This window comes from Arachis hypogaea, chromosome 15 (assembly GCF_003086295.3).
Source record: "Arachis hypogaea cultivar Tifrunner chromosome 15, arahy.Tifrunner.gnm2.J5K5, whole genome shotgun sequence".
Classification (NCBI taxonomy): domain Eukaryota; kingdom Viridiplantae; phylum Streptophyta; class Magnoliopsida; order Fabales; family Fabaceae; genus Arachis; species Arachis hypogaea.
Genome location: NC_092050.1, coordinates 31785320 through 31802650, shown reverse-complemented (window position 1 = coordinate 31802650; position 17331 = coordinate 31785320). Strand labels below are relative to the sequence as shown.

General features: G+C 44.1%; 1 long non-coding RNA gene across 1 annotated transcript; it reads left to right on the top strand.

Annotated features, from left to right (window-relative positions):
- The first annotated feature begins 13568 nt into the window (after positions 1 to 13568).
- Positions 13569 to 17331, top strand: LOC140179495 (uncharacterized). Its single transcript, XR_011872977.1, has 4 exons — positions 13569 to 14266; positions 14340 to 14441; positions 14522 to 14665; positions 17203 to 17331. It is a non-coding gene; the product is annotated as an uncharacterized lncRNA (long non-coding RNA).

Here is a 17331-nt window from a genome sequence, read left to right as displayed (position 1 = left end):
ATTTGATGAATTTTTGTCTCCATTGGATTCCGGGGTGTCTTTCAGTGTGGTGTCCGCGTTTTTGTGCGGTGTTCTGTTTTCTAGATCTGAATCGTGGTCTATGTCATGGCCGTCCGCCATGGTGTTGGGATGACTTCCAGGTTCCCCAGCAACGGCGCCAATATTCTGAGGGTTACCTGAAACTGGAGGTCGATCTCGGATGAGATCTTCTGTACTGGTCGGAGATGACGTGTCCGGCTGGCTGGTGGCGGCCGGAGCTGTTGTGTCCGACTTGTTGGACTTGCCGCACTGCTGATCCTTGGCCACCGGAGGGTGGGGGGTACCTGCAAGAGACTCCGATGCTTAAGTTAGCACGGGTATTAAGCAGGTTTTTAGTTGAAGCAGAGTATGAGTTATACATGGGTGCTCCAGTGTATTTATAGTAGTGTGGGATGACCTTTCTGATAAGATAAGTTAGTTATCTTATCTTATCTTATCCTGTTTTGGATGAAGTCAGCTTATTTTTAAGGGAACCGCCTTTATCTCTATAGGCTGGGATTGCCTTTGGATTTGGGTCGTGTTCCTCTATTTGGGCCCTTTATTGGGCTTTCCTGTCGATTTGGCCAAGCTCTTTAGAAGAGGTCGGATAGTCTGACCTGAAGAGGTCGGTCGCTTTGTCGCCAATCATCCCGGGTCGGGTAACTCGACCCAGGGTATGAACAGGGAGCGTCCTCTTAACCCTAGGGACGTGATGGGTGACTCGATCGTTTGTCGGACCTATGTTGGTATGTGAGCCCCTTGTTTTTTTTTTTAGTTCCGAGTTGGGTACTTATGCATTTTCCTTCTTTTGTTCTTCTTCGCAGTTGAGATGGCTGGGGGTTTGACGACTCTTGCAAGATTGAAAGCTCAGTTATCTCAGGGGACTCCCTCTGGCGGTACTCCTTCTACTCTGACCTCGCGACCTTCTAATGATACGAAAAATGTTTCTAAGGGTCTCACATTGACTGGAGGTGGCACCGAAGGGTCGGGTCGGGGTGTGGGGGTTGAGGATGATGTGGTTGAGGTGTCGCCGGAGGGTGCTTCCCAAAAGCGAAAGCGGTCGAGGGATGATGATAGTGAGAATATGGTGGAGGAGGAGGGCGCGGTCCCGTCGGTGATGGATCGTCGTTTTGATGCTCCAGCCTTCATCGATGAGTTCCTTATGCCTGGCACGGAGGATTTTTTTCGTGAGTGTGACGCGACTTTTCAGGCTAAGTCCCTTTATTGTTCCCTTCTTTGTTCTGCTGTGATCGTCCGGAAGGCCGAGCCTGTGATGGCTCAGGTGGGCCTTCTGGATAAGAAATTTCGTCAGTCTCAGGCCGAGGTGGCGAGGTTGAAGGGGTTGCTTGTGGATGCTGAGTCGGCGAGGGAGCAGGCAGTGAAGTCATCCGAAGAGTCTGGTGCTGAGATCCTTCGTCTCTCCAAGGTTGAGACTTCTCTTTTGTCTCAACTTGGGGAAGAGCAGAGGAAGGTTTCGGATGTCGAGTCCCGGGCAGCCGTGCTTTTGGCCGATGTTGGTACGCTAAAGGATGAGGTGGCTGGTTTAAAGGCGGAGGTCGCAGTGTTAGCAGAGGAAAAAACTGTGTTGCTGGCCGATGTGAAGGAGGCTGTTGCTGCTACCGAGGAGACGATGAAAGCTCAAGCTTTGGTGTTGGCGCCTGGAGCGGACGTGTCTGTGATGGGGGCTTTCAAGACTGTCCGTGATGGCGAGATTGTCGACCTCGAGTAGTTGTGATTTATGACTTTTTGGATTACATGTTTTTATGTTTTTGGCCGTGTGGCCGTGTAACCGTGAATTTGTGGTTTTGAACTTCGATTTATGTTGTTAGGGCCATTCGGGCCTTTTTGTTTATTTCGTTTTAAGCCGTTTTGATTTTTGGTTTTTTAATTGTTCCCCTTGTTTGGGGTGGGCGGACCGTCGTGAGGTCGATTCGTGGATATCCGTATCTCATCCCTGGGGGGTGATCGGTCCCCCAATTATGGCCGTGTTTTTATTCCGTATTTAGGAAAAAACAAAGTTAGAAAAAATAGCTTGATGGAATTTTATTGATGTTTGGGCCTCGTTAAAACCCTGCGTTTGTGGTGGGAAAGAGTACCCAAGATTGACACTTAAGGAAAAAGTTACTGTAACGAGGAAAGTAAAAATGTAACAAAGAAGGGAAATATATAAGGAGAAAAAACAAAATAGGGGATGACCTAGGGGGGTCCGTTTAAGTGTAGTATCGTCGTAAGTTGGCGGCGTTCCACGTCCTTGGAATTTCGTCTCCGTTAAGTCGTTCGAGCTTGTATGCTCCCTTTCCGATTGCAGCTTTGATTCTGTACGGGCCTTCCCAATTAGGGGTGAGCTTTCCTTCCCCTGGGGATGGAGTTCATATGTCATTCCGCCATAGGACGAAGTCGTCTTCTCGTCGGATGACGTCGTGGTTGTACCTTAGGCTGATTCTTTGTTGTAGGGCTAGCTCTCTGATGTGGGCTATGCTCCTTACTTCGTTGGTGAGGTCTCATTCTGCTTCCTCGTCGTTACCCCCGATCGTTTTCCTTGGGCTTGGGTCTCCTATTTCCACTGGGATGACAGCCTCTACGCCGTATGTTAATCGGAAAGGGGTTTCCCTGGTGGTAGTTTGGGGGGTTGTTCGGTATGACCATAGGACTGATTCGAGTTCGTCGGCCCATAGTCCTTTGGCTTCGTCGAGCCGTTTCTTGAGTCCTTTGACGATTATTTTGTTTGGGGGTGTTCTACCGAGCTAAAACGATGGGATATACGTAGTCCTTCTAGGAATTCTCTGAATTTTCTGTCAGTGAATTGGGTTCCGTTGTCCGAGATGATGATCTCGGGGATCCCAAATTGGGTAATGATCTGTCGCCAGAAGAATTTTCGGCATTGGGTTGCTGTGATAGAGGCCAGGGGCTCGGCCTCGATCCACTTAGTGTAATAATCTATGGCGACGATGAGATATCGGAGTTGACCGGGTGTCGTGGGAAAGGGTCCGACCAGGTCGATCCCCCAGGTGCCGAATGGCCGTTCTACCGATATGATGCTGAGCTTATGCGGGGCGGCCTGGTGGACATTGGCGTGCCTTTGGCATTTATCGTAGTTTTTTACTAACTTCATGGAGTCCCGGATAACCGTGGGTCAGAAGTATCCGGCCCGGATGACTTTCTGGGCTAGGGTTTTACCCCCGATGTGGTGACCGCAACAACCTTCGTGGATTTCGCGGAGTATGTACTCCATGTCCCCAGGTTCGACTCATTTGAGCAGGGGTTGCGAGAATCCGCGTTTGTATAGTTGTCCTGCGACAACTGTGTAATTGGCGGCTTCCCTTTTTGTCCGTTTTTTCTCTTTGGGGTCTTCTGCTAGTGTTCCGTCGAGGAGGTATTGTAGGATATGGTAGGTCCATGATCCTCGGCTAGAGAGTGTCAGGTAAGCGTTAGTCGTGGTCGATATAGATGGTGACTTAACGACTTTCTGAATTAGCAATTTGTTGCCGTGTCCTGGTTTGGTGCTGGCTAGGTTAGAGAGGAGGTCTGCCCTGGCATTTCGTTCTCTGGGAACGTGCTGTATGGTTACGCGATTGAACCCTTTTTTCAGTTTGTTTACCTTGGCAAGGTATTGTTTGAGTAGGGGGTCTCGCGTTTGGTAGTCTCCGTTGATTTGGGAACTGACTACCTGTGAATCGGTATTTACTTCCAGGACTTTTGCTCCGACGTCCCTAGCTAGGGCTAGGCCTGCCAGGAAGGCCTTATATTCTGCTCCAGTATCGTACTGACTATTCGATTACGACCCTATTTTGATTTTTGAGTATGACTTTGGCACCTCTGGAAGTGATGTTTGATGAGCCGTCGACGTGTAGCTTCCATGATTCGAGGGTGGGGTTCCCCGGCGTCATCTCGGCGATAAAATCGGCCATGGCTTGTGCTTTGATTGCGTTTCGGGGTTCGAACTTGATCTGGAACTGAGACAGTTCGATGGACCATGCTAGCATTCTTTCCACTAGGTCGGGTTTTTGTAGTACCTGTTTAACCGCTTGGTCGGTTCGGACCGTCACGGGGTGGGCCTGAAAATATTGTCGCAAGCGTCGGGAGGCCGTGAGGAGCGCGAAGGCTAATTTTTCTAGTCGCGAGTAGCGAGTTTTCGTGTCTTGTAGGACTTTGCTTATGAAGTATATGGGTTTTTGTTCTTTTTTCTCGTTTTCACGGATGAGTACTGTTGCGAGTGCTTCTTCTGTTATGGAGAGGTATAGGTAGAGGGTCTCCCCTGTTTGTGGTTTGGCGAGAACTGGTGGTTTCGCTAGGACTCTTTTGAAATGTTGGAATGCCTCTTCGCATTCTGCTTCCCATTTAAAGGGGGCTCCTTTCTTCATCAGTTTGAAGAAGGGGATTGCTTTTTGTGCTGATGCTCCGAGGAAGCGGGATAGCGCAGTGAGCCGGCCGGTGAGCTTTTGAATGTCATTAAGGTTTTTTGGGCTTGTCATCTCAAGGACGGCATGACATTTTTCTGGGTTAGCTTCGACTCCGCGTTGCGTGATGATAAAGCTAAGGAATTTTCCTGCCTCCATTCTGAAAGCGCATTTTGTCCGGTTGAGTCGCATTTGATGCTTTCGTAGGGTGTTTATTATGAGCTTGAGGTCGCTGATGAGTTGCTCGCCGGATTCGGTCTTGGCGAGCATGTCGTCTATGTAGACTTCTAGTTTGGTTCCGGACAGATTCTGGAATATCTTGTTGACAAGCCTTTGGTAGGTGGCCCCGGCGTTCTTTAGGCCGAAGGGCATGACTGTGTAGCAGTACGTCCCATCGGAGGTGATGAATGCTGTTTTTTCCTCATCCGGTTGGTGCATAGGTATTTGGTTGTAGCCAGAGTATGCGTCCATAAAGCTGAGGTATCGATGGCCGGACGCGGCGTCTACCAATCCGTCGATGTTTGGCAGGAAAAAGGCGTCTTTTGGACAGGTTTTGTTGAGGTCCGTGTAATCGACGCACATTCGCCATTTTCCGTGTAGGGTAGTTCCCTGATGAAGTTTGCTTCGAGTAGGGCTTTTACTTGTCTTTTGACCTCGGCTACTCAGTCTGGGGACATTTTTCGTCTCCTTTGTGCCACGGATTTGGCTTTAGGGTCTACGGCTAGCCGGTGGGACATTAGGTCGGGGTCTATTTCGGGCATGTCGGCTGGTGTGAAAGCGGACAAGTCTCTGTTCTGTTTCAGGAAATGGGAAAGATCCTCTTTAAGGTCGTACGGGAGGTTCCTGTTGATGAAAGTGTATTCGCCTTTGGTTTGCCCTATTTGTAGTTTTTCCATGTCGCCTTCTGGTTTTAGCCTAGGCTGGCCGTCTTGTCAGGCGTCTAGGTCGGCTAGGAATATCCCAGCCGCATTGCGAGACTTCTTTCGAAAAGCTAGGCTGGTGTTGTCGCATTCTTCTGCGACTTCCCAGTCTCCGTGGATAGTACCGATGGAGCCGTCTTCCGTTATGAATTTCATAAGGAGGTATTTGGTAAAGATGATGGCAAAGAAGTCATTGATTGTTTTCCTTTCGAGGATGACGTTGTAGGCGGTGGAGTCTTTTAGTACCACAAATTCGGATAGAATTGTCTTCCTTTGATTGCTTGTCCCTATGGTGAGGGGGAGGGTGATGGAACTGTCTGGTTTGAGGAAGTTGTCTCCAAGTCCCGTGACGCCGTTGCGGTGTGTTTGGAGATTGTTGTTGCGGAGCCCGAGTTTGTCGAAGGCTCCTCGGAAGAGGATGTTGGAGTCTGCGCCGGTGTCCACCAGTATTCTTCGAACTAATCCTGTTCTGATTCTTGCTGATATGACGAAAGTTGCGTCTTTGGCTGAGGTACCGTGCTGGCAGTCCTCGGGTAGGAAGGTTACCGTCTGGTCGGCAGTGGTAGTTGGTGTTTGGTCTCTGATGGCAAGGACTTTGAGGTCCTTTTTTAGCTTTGATTTTGACTTGTCTGATACGTCTTTGCCTGTGATAACGTTTACTATTATGGTCGGGTCGTCTTCTGGACTTTTCTTAGGGGGTTATTTTTGCGTTCTCGGTTGCGTCCTTCTCTTTCTGGCGACCTGTCTCTTTCCACGCGTTTTGGTTCTCTGATGATTTTGGCGAACCCTGGGAGCTTGCCGTCTCTTATGGCTTGTTTGAGGGCGTCTTTAAGGTCGAAACAGTCTTGTGTCCTGTGCCCGTAACCTCAGTGGTAGTCGCAATAAAGGGTTTTGTTGCCGCCCGTTCTTTCTTTGAGTTGCCGGGCTTTTGGGATAATACCTCGATCCGCTATTTGGTGGTATATCTCGGTGATTGGGGCTGTTAGGGGTGTGTAATTAGAGAATTTGCCGATTCTGGGTGGTCGGTTTGTGCTTGTTGGCTTGGGGTGGTCCCTTTGATTTTCTCTGGGTGGTAGGTTATGCCGGGGCGCCGAGTTGCCATGTTGGGCGTTGTTATGTTGTCGTTTATTGGCAGCGACGACCTGGCTGACCTTCTCATCGTTGATGTAATCTCTGGCGATGTTCTGGATCTCGTGCATGGTCCACATACTGGTTTGGTGGTAAGGTGTTTGCAAAAATCTTCGTTCATGAGCCCGTTGGTTAAACAAAGGCTTGCGACGGAATTCGTGAGTCCGTCGACCGTTAGGCATTCGTCATTAAAGCGGTCGAGGTATTTCCTTGTGGATTCATCTTGTTTCTGTCTGACCCCTAGTAGGCTGATGGGGTGTTTAGCTTTAGTGATTCTAGTTGTAAATTGGGCCATGAACTTTCGCGAGATGTCGTGAAAACTGGTTATGGATCCGTTAGAGAGGGCGTTGAACCATTTGATTGCCGGTCTGGCTAGGGTTACCGGAAAAGCTTCGTATCAGACTGCGTCGGCTGCGCCTTCTAGGTTCATCCTGGCCTCGAAGGCCGTTAGATGTTCCTGGGGGTCTTTGGTTCCGTCATACTTCATGTCCGTGGGTTTATCGAAACCTTTGGAGAGTTTTGCTTTTAAGATCCTTTCTGTGAAGGGAGTAGCTGTCATTATTGTGTGGTCGTTTCTCGTGCGCTTGGTTTCTTAGTGTCGTCGGTCGTCATCCGTGTGAACGGGGTCGCGGGAGATGCTGCGGTCGTATCTTTTGCTGTGTCGTCGTTCTGGTGATATGTCGTGTCTTTGGTCACGCGAGGTGCTTCTATCATGTCTCTTGGCGTGTCGCCGTTCTGGCAATCTGCCGTGGTGGGACCTGGATCTGGAGGTCGCGTGACTTCCGTTTCCGGTGTTGTGCTTTTCCTTGGTGGCAACCCGGCCTTCAAGTTACTGTACTCGGTGGCAGAGTTCTTGGATTATTTGGGCTAACCCGTCTTCCGAATTCTCGGGATGTCGAGTTTTTGTGACAACGGTATCATCTTCTTTGTTATGGACAGCGCTTGCTATCCTTTCGTGAAGTATGGCTTCTTGGTGTTCGGGAGTAGGGTTTCGCGTTCTGGAGTCGTTTTGGTGGCTGATGGAATGCTCCTCAAATCCGTCTGCCATTCGGACTCAACCGGCGTTGTTCCCCACAGACGGCGCCAATGTACAAGATGTCTCTAGTACGGGTTGAAAGATGGATCAGAAACTTACGGGTCGAGGCGGATGCCAGATCACCTGACTGGAGCAATGGGGGGTGGTACCTGCAAAGACAATCCGACGCTCAAGTCAGAATGGATCTGAGAGGTATAAGGTGTGTGGAATAAATGAATACCTAGAGGGACCTGGGTCCTCTATTTATAGAAGATGGTAGATGTCTTATCTTATCTTATTCGACTAAGATAAGGATGACGTTTGAATTCGAAAGTTGGTTAGAAACCTTAGTAGGCCGGTTCCTGGCCTTCTAGAAGGATTTGGTGGATCGGACCCGGGTAGCCGGGTTCGGGGACTATCCTGGGTCATGGGATCCGTTGGGCCGGATCCGTAACAGTATTGTAATATATAAAGAAATCAAATAATAAATAACAACAACAAATACAAGATATTAAATAGTTTTTAAATAATAATAATAATAATAATAATAATAATAATAATAATAATAATAATAATAATAATAATAATAAAAAGTGACAACATTTTATGCTTAAAAAGTTGTTATTCAATCTTTAAAAAAATTATTATTTAATTTAAATGTGTAATTTACTGTTCTGGCCCAACCCAATACAGACCGAAGGCCCATCAAGTAGATGTGTTCCCCAGTCGTACAACCAAACACCCTTTACGTCACGCGATCTCTTTGAAAGAGATCTTGACAATTAGTGGAAGCTTCTAAGGGGCTAGGCTCAAATAGAAGGAAGGTCCACCTGAACAAATGGGGATAAAAGAGAGGGGCATATCCCTCTCCTTAGATATGTCACTATAACCCTAACCTAGCCGCCACATCGTATAAACACTAACTTAGACATCGGCGTGTTCTTGCAGGTGGTCCAACCCGCTACCCAGCCGACAACTCGTTGAAGCTGCTCCTCCCCTCGGAATTCGAATTTAGGTCTTGATCCTCGTCCCCAACATCTCTTCACCAACCAACTCAACGAGCAACCGAACAATGGCGCTTTCTGTGGCATCGAACCTCCATGTGCTGTTTGAAACCCCCCCCCCTAAGCCCTGAATACACGGTGGAAGCTCCATGTTGATGGAGCATCCAACCAACCGTTTGGTAGAGTAGGGATAATATTAGAGAAAACTCGAAGGGGGTGACTTACGAGCAGTCTATCAAGTTCAGTTCCTGGTCTCGAATAATCAAGCAGAATATGAAACCATGATTGGGGCCTAATGATACGGGATTTTACAATCTCGCATAACTTCCGGCAAGTGAATCGGGTTGTACCAAGTAATAAACTCATGGTGAGTGAGTGTCGATCCCACGATGATTAAAGAATTAAGCAAGCAATGATTGAATGAGTATTCTAGTCAGGCAATTTATAAGGTGGTTATGAATAATTGATAAAAGAAATATAAAATATAAATGCTTTGAGCAATAAGTAAATAGAAGCAATAAATGATTTGAAATTAAAGAGCATAAATGTAAATTTCTGAGAATTTAAATTACTAGAATGTAAATACTGGAAAAGTAAATTACATGGAAAGAAAATGGCAAGAATGTAAAGGACATAAAATAAATGAACGTCAATTGAAAGTAATCAATAAAGAAAGGGAATAAGAGAATAAGGGAAGTTCGTTGGGGTACATAGATATTGAATTCTCTGGATCAAATGGTTTTTTATCTGAACTTCAATCATACAATCATTGATCTCTTAGAAAATCATAAGTGATTAAATTCCAGTGTTTTGGTAATTTAATCTCTCTTAACTTGATTAATTGCCAATGTCTTGATCTAATTGCTCATGAGAAGAGATGAAGATTGGCCTCTGATTTAGAGCCACACAATTTCATGAATCAAGTTATGTGTTGATTATATATCACATATCAATCCCAATCCAAATTCACAAGAATTGGGAGAAAGATCTTCAAGCTCAATTCTATGATCCCTTTTTCACGTTCTCATAGAATTCAAGTGAAATTTAAACTATAATTCAAGTGAAATTTAAACTATCTTTCAATACATTTGAATCCTTGGAAGGAAAAACGAAGATTTTTTCTAAAGAAGCAAATGAAAGATGAATTGAAGATGATGAGGAAATCACAATTGATCCATTAAATTCAATAGAGCTCTTTTCCCAATGAGAAGAGACTCAACCACTCATGGCTTACAAAATGTGTAAAAATAGAATGAAGAAAAGTGGAAGGAGAAAGGTCCCGTAGCTCTAGATTGCTCCTCTATTTATAACCTATCTAGATCACAAATTCAAATGAAATTCAAATTACATAAAATTCAAGATTGAATTGAATTTGGCTTCTTGGGTTTGATCTATTCGGAAACTTGGAGAATTGAGGAATGAATGAGGAAATTGAAGCCTGGAGGTTGAGGTTGAGGTTGAATGGCACACTTTGCTTCTCAAAGACTGGCCCAAATTGGCTTCTGTTTTACTTGCTGTGGCACGCCAAGTGGCTAACGTGGGACGCCTGCAACATTGCTTCAATTCATAGCCCAAGTTATGCTTCTGTTTTGCTTTAGCGTGGGACGTCACAAAACTGGTGTGGGACGTGAAAATGGGGTCATGCATATGCATGATTTCACTTATTTTAACAATTGTGCGTACGCATGGGGGGCATGCGTACGCACGAGTGCCATTGGATGCCATGATCACCACGTTCGACGGTAAAGCTTCCAGGCTTAAATGTTGAGTTTGAAAAAGTGTATTCTAAGCCTTTAAACGTGTCCTTAGCTTTCTCCTTTGTTCTTTTGATTCTTGTTTCATTTCCTATACTTATCAATGCACAAAACAACTCCAAAGAACATTGATCAAAGCACCAAAAATCTCAATTAAATAAAAAAAATCTCTATCTTGAATTTAAGAAAAGAAATGCTAAGGACATATATTAAAAACATAAAATTCCTAATAAAAATAATAAATCACTATCACTATTTAAAGAAATAACAACTAAAAACTACTAAAGATGTGCATGCATCACCTAATACTAGCAAAAGAGGTTGGAGTAGCAAGACTCAAAATCAATAGTGACTCCCAAGTGGTAACAATTGGAATGTACCCAGAGAAAACCAAACAGTTGTATAGAGAATTTGAAGAGGTGGTTATTATTCAGCATGTTCCCAAGAAGAGGAACGCTAGGGCAGACCTGTTGTCGAAGTTGGCTAGCACTAAACCCGAAACGGGAAACCAATCTCTTATACAGGATTGGGCGAAAGAGTCGTCGGTAGCCCTTTGTGTGAACCAGTTCCATTAGAAACCGCCTTCTTGGATGGACCCGTTCTAATGGTTCCTCAAAGAGGGAGACCTACCAGAGGACACGAAAGAAGCTATGCTCGTTAGAAGAGAGACCGCCAAATATAGAGTGGTGTAGGGCCAACTATACAATAGAGGGATCAATCAACCTTTGCTGAAGTGTTTATGGCCCGAGCAGACGGAGTACATCTTGAAAGAGTTGCACGAGGGATGTTGTGGGCACCACATTGGGGGAAGTCCTTAACTAGAAGATCGTTAGAGCTGATTGTTACACTACAAGAAAAATACTGAGTACCGTTGGATTTGTCTCAGAAACAATCAGACGATATAAACTTCGCCGGTAAATATTTCTCGTCGGAATTTTTTCGTCCGATGGTAATTATCATTGGATGTTGCAACGGATTCTTCCGACGGTATTGTTGGCGCCAAAAAATGTTGTTTCGCGTACTATTACCGTCGGATTATTCCTACGACAATTTCGATGGTAATGTCAATTTTTTATTTTTTAACTTTGAAATAAATTATCAAATTTAATTTTAAATTTAAATTTTTTCAAACAATTAGAGTTCCATTCATAAATAATGAAAAGCTTTTATTTAAAATAAATAATACAATGTTCAAATAAATTAAAAGTCAAGTATATCAAATAAATACAATGAAACAATTAAACGAAAAACTAATAACTACAGATCTAGATAGTCGTTGTTGTTGTCGTCGGTCCCGTGGCCCTGAGTCGGTGGCGCAGAAGGTGGTGATATCTATATGCCACCAGCAGCAGTGCTGCCACCATCAAGGTCGATGCCAGCGATGCGCATCTGGACCTGGTACACCTCAATCTGAGCCTCCATACACTACATCTTCTCCAGCGACTCCTTCCACTCCATCTTGAGCTCATTTGTAGACGTGACGCAGTTGAGGATCTTCTGATACCTCTCCCATAATCGCTAAGCTCCTGAGCCTGCTGCTGAAGGCTGCGTTGGAGCTCCTGTACCTGTAGCCTCAAATCCACGCCTTCCTCAGGCTCGACAGTTCAACTGGTGGCGAAGCCTAACAATAGCCTCAACGTGGATGTGCAGAGGCTATTGGCGAAGAATGACCCCATCCCGTATATATGGTTCTTATACGACGCTGAGGTAGTCTCGCACCAAACTGCATCAGAATCGATGACTGCAGCTGTAGAGCCATTGGCGGCGTCCTCCCCACCTTGCTGAGACTGTTGAGCTGCGGCCTCTAGTCTCTGTGTATAGGACTCTTGTGTAATTAACACAATTTATTGTGATTAGTACGCTGAAAGATATACAGTTAATCTCTGTTAATTTTATAGCAGAAAATAATCAGATGTATGTTTACTCACATAATGGTCCTGAGACCGCTGATCAGCAAATGTCTCTTTGTTTTCTTTCAGCGTGTAGGTGTACTTGAATGTCTCCGCCAATATCGCCTCGCGATTCAATGACTTCGACTACACATGTTGCATTGAAACAATATGATTAGGATGCCTAGTATTGATATGCAGAAGAATATAACTAAGTTATTAACAAAATTAAAGCCACTTTACATACCAGCCTGACCTTCGTCTTCATGAAGGTGGCTAAGCTGCCAGAGTGCTAGTATACTTGGACGACCTGGTCGAGGTCTTGTTAGTTCTGTTGGTGAGATGCCAATGCCAGAACCCAGCATCAATCTCCAAATGAACAAACCGAGCCTTCTTTATGTCCGGTCGGAGCCACTGCGTCCGCTGGTCCTGCCCTTGACGAGCATAGAGAGCTCCTTCCATGGTACCTATGAAAAAGATCCAATCTGAGAAAATCCTTTCAGACAGTCTCCGTGTACAGGATTAAATCCCTTCAGAAACATTTTCATAAGCTAAAATGATCAAATCAACCTCCTGATCACAGTCAATTATATGGAGTTTTGAGTCTCTGATTTGTTGCTCATGGTATAGAGAAAATCAGAATTGGTATTTGATGATTCTGGAGAGAAATAAGATAAATAGAATGAGTGAATTAGAAAACGGAGTGAATTAAAAGAGAAATTTAGCGTAGGAATGAATTGGGAGAGGAAACGAAAATTAGAGAACCACGTGGGGTGAATTAGAAACAGAAAAGAAATTAAGAAAAGAAAATAGAAGAAGATGGAAAAGACTTTGACAAAGAAAAGACAAAGAAAAGTGTAACCATGGAAGCAACGCAGTAAAATCCTAACTGTAAGACCCGGAGCTTTTGAAAAAGTCTTATTATGATCAAGTCTCAAAATCATATGGTTATTTATAGCCTTAATTTCAGAAATTATTTTATTAAAGATAATTAAGGCAAGTTTTGATTTATTGGATTTGAGATAAGTTATGGTTATTATCCAATTTTATAATTATTGGATTATTTTCTATATTTAAAGTATAAGGTTGATAGTTATGAAATAATAAGGATTTTATATGAATTGGATTAGATAAGTAATATTTTAAATATTATTACTGCTATTTTGGAAAATGAAGAAATTAAGCATATTATTTCTAATTTTAGATTTGGGCATCTTATTGAAAATAATTTGTGAAATTGATAAGCAAATAGTATTTTCTATGTACAAATAATGTTGGATTTAATCTGGGTTTCAATTACTATATTATTCCCAATTTTAAGTGAAATTACTAAAATGCCCATACCCTTAACCCTAATTTTTGAAAATGAAGCCCTAACCCTAAAACCCTAACCCATGACCCGGTAACCCATTTTCTCCCAAGACCCAGCCATAGCACCCACAATGTGCCCTCATCAGCAGCAGTAGCATGCGTTGCTTTCCTTTCTTCTTGAACGAAACAGAAGGAATGGCAGAGGGAAGTGGAAGAAGAGAGATGTTTGCCGGCGCCACTAAGTCTCGCCACCACCGCCGATGCCTCCGAGTGAGACGCCGAGCTGCTACACGCGGGGAAGCGTCCTGCCACCGCGTCCTGCCCAGTTGAGGTCGCCACCGTTGTTCGCGGGCCGACTCTGTCACAAATCGGGGCTGAGGCGAGAGGGGAAGAGACTGACGGAAAGGCCTTGCGAGGAGGGTCCACGCCGTGCCGCCGCCTCTGTTCGTCACACCGTCACTCCTAGCCGCGCCGTCGCCAGTCGCGCGAGAGAGAGACGCGCCGTGAGGAGGGTAGCCACCGCGCTCAGCCGCCATCACTTCCTGCCACCATCGAAGCTCGCGTCACTGTCACTCATGGCCGTCACTCCTACTGTGCTCCATTCGGATTCTGGGTTGAGCGCGCCGCTGTTGCCGTTGGAAGCCGCTGCTGAGGCCGGGTTGCTATGGTGGTTGCTGTCCTTGTCAGTAGCGGGAGAGGATGAGACGCGATGATGGTGGGTGGTTCCCCGCCCTTGCTGCCGTGCCGTCAAAATCTGCTGCCATGGCCGCCGGAGCTCCGGGCTGAGTTTCTACCACTTGAGACCCTGCTGCCACCGTGTTCCACTGCCGGTAAGTTCTTTGAGTTTGGTTTCTGTTCTGTTGGAATTTCGGAAAGGTTGTTAACGCCGCGTGGTTGTTACAGTTACCGTCACCGGTGTTTTTGCTCGCGATTGTCACTTGGGGTTACTGACGGAGCCACTGCCGGGTTGATAGGGAGCTGCGACTGCTTCGTTTTGTGATTTCAGTGAGTATTTTGATTTTCGAAAGCCCTGCGTTAGTGCTCTGTTCCGTGTAATAAAGTATTTGCGATGTTAATGGTTTTAGGAGTTAGAATCCGGTTTGCTTATGCCGCTTGTAGCGGTTTCTGCTTTCGAGAGAGCAAGCCGAGTCGGGTTCTGATTGTCGGTGATTTCGGGCAGAGCGAAAAGAGTTCAGTTGACACGCTTGGGTTAAGTTTTTCTTGCTGAGGTAGGGGCGCTTTCCAAAAACTATAGTTTATTATTGGAATTATTACATATGGGTACTGATGTGAGATATTGTGTACTTGGTGATTGTATCTGCCTTATGTATCAATTGATTGACTCGAATGACTATGGATGTTGGTTTGGCTGAATTGTTGTGTGGCTTGTGAAATGTAATGTTTGAAGTTGATTCTTTAAATATTTGAAATGAGTTTAATCCGTTGAGGATTGGTTTGAATTGAGTCAATTATTTTGATGATGTGAAAGATAGAATGCTCTTGAAATTCAGCCTGGGTTGCTTTAATTGCTCTGGCTTTGATAAATGATTTATTGCTGAACCGATTCTTTAAAGCTTTATAAATGAGTTAAATCAGTTGATATTGAGTTGATTTTTGAAATGGCTTCCTTGAGATATGCCACTGAGGCGACTGTTGGATTTAGCTTGCTTTTGAATTGATTTCTGGTTTTAAGCTGTTGAAAAGGAATGAGAAACGGTTTAGTTGGGACCCGAACCGGGTGGCAAAAGTCCAAGTTTTAGGGGAGGTGCTGCCGAAATTTCTATAGAATCCGAGTCCTTATTTGAAATGTTAATTGGGGAATTTTAAGTTTAATGCCTTTCCTATCTATTTTGCGGATTGTGAAATTATGGCTTCTTTTATTACCTTTACTTAGAACAATTAAGAAAGCAATGAAGTTATGCGTTGAAAGAATTATTGAAAAGAGAATCATGATTTCTCCTTATTTTCCAAGAAGAACAGTATGTCTTTGGGTACAAGTCATTCGAAAGAGAATTTTGCTTTGAGGCTGTTTTAAAAGGTAAAACGGGTTTATGTTTTTCTCTATTAAACACAAAGATTGTCCCTTGGGAGAGTTTTCGTGATTTTAAAAGGAATTGGATTTCGAGTGATGAGCCTCATTATTTTGACGTTTTAAATAAGATTCAAAGTATCTTTTGAACTCTAGTTTAATACAACAAAAAGGATTCTCTTATCAGTTTGAAACGCTTCAGATTTAATTATGGAATTGAAGCCGGTTTTGTTTAAGTAAAGGAAATGGTTTTGAAAGAAGTAAAGATTACGTGACTCGGTTTGGCTTAGATCCTATTTTCTTACTCAAATCAGAAAGCCAATGTTTTAATGATTTTAAATGAATTTGGTGAAATAAGATATGTTATTCTCCCCTAAAGACTCGGGACTCTGCCGAGAAACTTTTGTTATAAAATCCCATTGTTGGATGGGTGATTTTGAATATCTCAAAGAGGCTTTTAACTTGCCATGATTATGGAAGTTTTGGAAAGAGGATGCCGAGAGTGGCATTGTTTTGAAAGGAGAATTTACCTTGAGTAAAAGTGGCTTATGAGCCTGAGATGATTTGAGAAATGAGATCTTTAAAGCCAAGGCTGAAAAGAGTTGAAACTTGATTTCAAAGTGAAATGAGTTGAGAAAATGATTTATGGCTTAAATGCCGATTTCATGAATTTGATGATTTTGAATGTGGAAGTGCTGTTTTATTGAGAGCCGGAATGGCTGTGTATGTTTATACATATTGATTGGTTCTGGATTGAACCGTGAGCCGGAATGGCTGTGTATGATATGAATATTGGCTGGTTCTAGAATGAACCGTGAGCCGGATGGCTGAGATGGATGTTGATCCATGGATGAGATTGATTGCATGTTTATGCTGAATCATTGATAAATGTGAATGTTGCACTTCCACTATCTGAGATACGAGTTCCCTGGGTAGTAGCAGTGGCTAGCCACCACGTGCTCCAGGTTGAGACTTGATACTCTGTTGACCCTATGTCGTAAGTGTGGCCGGGCACTGTGAAAGCCCCGGATGAGCTCGCCCCCGTAAATATTCACCAGTGAGGGTGATGGATATGGATCATGATTATGATCAAGTTTATGATGAGTATAACTCGAGTTGGGGATGCGCGACAGAGGGACAGTCCAATGGTTAGCTACCAGGACTTGTCGGGTTGGCTCTATAACCGACAGATGATATCATCAGCCACTAGGGACAGGCATGCATCATATGCATTTATGTGACATTGTTTGGGTGTGCATATTATACTTGGTTTGCCTATGTGATTAATTGCTAATTGTTCTACTTGTAATAACTGTTTGTTTGTGTTTGCATCTTCCTATTTGTGTTTGCTACTGGGACTCTGTTGGACTGTGGTGATTGGTTGATGGTTGGATTGTTTGGGCCTAGGGCCGTGGTTGGAATGAGATGAACTGATGGTTGATTTTGGTTTTGTGTTTCTGGTTTGGAATAAAATATGAAAGGCTATTTTGGTTCAGCATAGATAAACCGTTTTGAAAGGCTTTTGAGTTTTTGAGAATTGAACTGTTCCTCTTTCAGAAAAGATTTCCGATTCCTCTTTTATTGTAAACCGTTGTTTTTGAAAAGAGGCATAAGACGGTTATTAATCACTGGTACGGTTTATCTTCATGTATCCTATTACAGTAATTCCCAAAAACCCTCTACTGAGAACCCTTTCGAGGATGATGTTCTCACCCCCCTACATTTTTCCCCTTTCAGGATATGGGCGCAGAAGTTACGAAGAGTTTATTTAGTTATTGATATGTTCTGTATTGATATAGATTATTTATTGTACCCTCGCCTTTATCTTGATATATTCTGTGAGAGGGATAGGGATTGTGTTGGTTA